Source organism: Arachis ipaensis, chromosome B06, assembly GCF_000816755.2.
Source record: "Arachis ipaensis cultivar K30076 chromosome B06, Araip1.1, whole genome shotgun sequence".
NCBI classification, from domain to species: Eukaryota; Viridiplantae; Streptophyta; class Magnoliopsida; order Fabales; family Fabaceae; genus Arachis; species Arachis ipaensis.
In genome coordinates this window covers 26,983,623-26,986,293 of record NC_029790.2, presented here as the reverse complement: position 1 = coordinate 26,986,293, position 2,671 = coordinate 26,983,623, and positions in this window count along the sequence as shown.

Genomic DNA, 2,671 nt, shown 5'->3' with positions numbered 1-2,671 from the left:
AATTCAAAACTACCCCTATATATACTACTCTTCTGATCTTCTAGTTGGTTCTTCAAGTCTTGGATATGGGCCTTTGGATCTTGAGTTTGAAGCAGTTATCCTCTTCAGTGGGCTTAGCTTTACTTGCAGAGAGAAAATGTGAAGTAGGCAGGGTATTTAGCTCAGGACGTTAGTGGCGTTAACGTTAAGTGAGAGTGTGGGTTCGAGAACGTTAGTGACAATCACCTTTTTCACTAACGTTCCTAACCCAGGGATGATCCACGTTAACTTCAATGTTAGTGGCACCAACGTGACCACTAACGTTGCCTCTAGGTCCTTCACACACGTTATTGGGACTCACCTTTTCCAATAACGTTGAGAGTCTTCCCTTCCCCCTATGTTAGAGTCCATGTTAACTTAATTAACGTGGCTCTTAACGTAGGCTTGCCAATCCTTCAAGAACATTAGTGACACTTACCTTTGTCACTAACGTTCCAAGATGCCCCTACTTCCCACGTTAGAATCCACATTAACTAAGTTAACGTGGCTTCTAACGTGGTGATGATAGCCATCTCCAACGTTAGTGACAAAGGTGGGTGTCACTAACGTTGGCTTATCATCCTTTCCTCCACGTTAGCTTCCACGTTAACTAAGTTAACGTGGCTCATAGTGGCTCATTGTGGCTCATTCCAACGTTAGTGACAAAGGTGAGTGTCACTAACGTTGGCCATTCTTTTGCTTCCCAACGTTAGAGTCCACGTTAACTAAGTTAACGTGGCCCTTAACGTGGCCAATATGAGCTTGGTCTAACGTTAGTGACAAAGGTGTGTGTCACTAACGTTGGCTCCACTTTCTTCTTCCACGTTAGAGTTCACGTTAACTTAGTTAACGTGACTCTTAACGTGGGCTATGATGGCTTCGAGGACATTATTGGCGATTACTTTTCTCATTAACGTTGCAAGCTAGCTCCTATTCCACGTTAGTGGTCACGTGAGTGAGACTAACGTGGCTGCTAACGTGGTTCCTTCTTGCTTCCTTTGTCCTGAAATCAAGCAATAAAGTGCATCAAAGTTCTAATCCACATCATGAGTCATGCATCATCCAATTTGTCACTAAATTCATGCATAATTCTCATGAAATCATGTAAAGTGCACCATGTTTGCTTGAATCAAGATGTAAGTAAAATTCTACCCCAAAACTTGCTTATTTCCTAAGAAAATGTATAAAACTACCCTAAAACAGTAAAGAAAAGGTCAGTAAAACTGGCCAAAATGCCCTGGGCTCAAAAAGCTACTTGTTCCGAGGGTTACCTGAAACTGTAGGTCGATCTCGGACGAGATCTTCTGTGCTGGTCAGAGATGACGTGTCCGGCTGGTGGGTAACGGTCGGAGCTGTCGTGCTTGACTTGTTGGGCTGGCTGTACTGCTGATCCTTGTTCACCGGAAGGTGGGGGGTACCTGCAAGGGACTCCGATGCTTAAGCTAGCAAGGGTATTAAGCAGATTTTTAGTAGAATCAGAGTATGAGTTATACCTGGGTGCTCCAGTGTATTTATAATGGTGTGGTAGTGACCTTTTTAGATAAGATAAGTTAGTTATCTTATCTTATCTTATCTTATCTTTGAGTGAGGTCATCTTATCTTCTGAGGAACTGCCTTTATCTTTTCTGGGCTTTAGCTGTCTTTAGATTGGGCTGTGTTCCTTCGTTTGGGCCTACTTGGGCCTCTGTGGCATTTTGTCTGAGCTCTTTGTGAAGAAGTCGGACATTGGCCGAGCTCTTTGAGAAGAGGTCGGATAGTCTGATCTGAAGAGGTCGGTCGGCTTGTCGTTAAACATCCCGGGTCGGACAGCTTGACCCAGGGTATGAACAGTGCCCCTGCTTGAGTTCGATCTTTCCGTGAGATCGTGCTTTTCAGAGCTTCGATCTCTTTGGAAGTCATGCTCAAGCATCTGTCTGGCTTGTTTCTTCATTGCTTTGCAATCTTTGTAGATTTTCTAGAGGTTTGGTACTTCACAGTCCAACCTCTTTTGAGTGGTAGTTTGGGTTTTCTACCCTTGCCTTCTCGATCATGCCTTGCTTTAAGTTTGTGTTGACAACCCTCTGCTTTGGCGAAGTTATCCTTGCGGCTTGATATCCGGGCTTTTAGTGACTTGTCCAATGACTTTTTAGTGTTCTTTATATTGAACCTTTTTTAGTCTCGGATGACGTACGTAGCCCTGTTTGAGATTGTACCTTCTTTGAGTGGAGTTGTATCCCTTTTATCTAAGCATATTTGAGCTTTAGGTTTTTTCCCAACCTTTTGGCTTGTTCTTTTTTGAGATCGTGCTTGCGCCTCTTCTTAGCTGACGTTGACCTGTACGATTTTGCCCCTGCTTAAGTTCGGACCTTTCCGTGAGATCGTGCTTTCAGAGCTTTGATCTCTTTGGGGAAGTCGTGCTCAAGCATCTTGACTTTGGTCTATCTTGAGTAGTTTCTCCTTGTGCGAGTCTGGTATTGCCCTTTTTTGTTGAGAGGTCTTTTCAGCTTTCTTCCGACTAGTTTGTCTTCACTGCTCGGGCTTTTTAGTCATAATCCAACAACTTTTTAGGTAGTATTCCGATGGAGAACCTTTTTATAGTTTGTTTGGACGACTTTTTTAGCTCCGTCTTTAAGGCCGTGCTTTTTGCTTTTTAAGTAGTGTCTTTTTTCAAGAC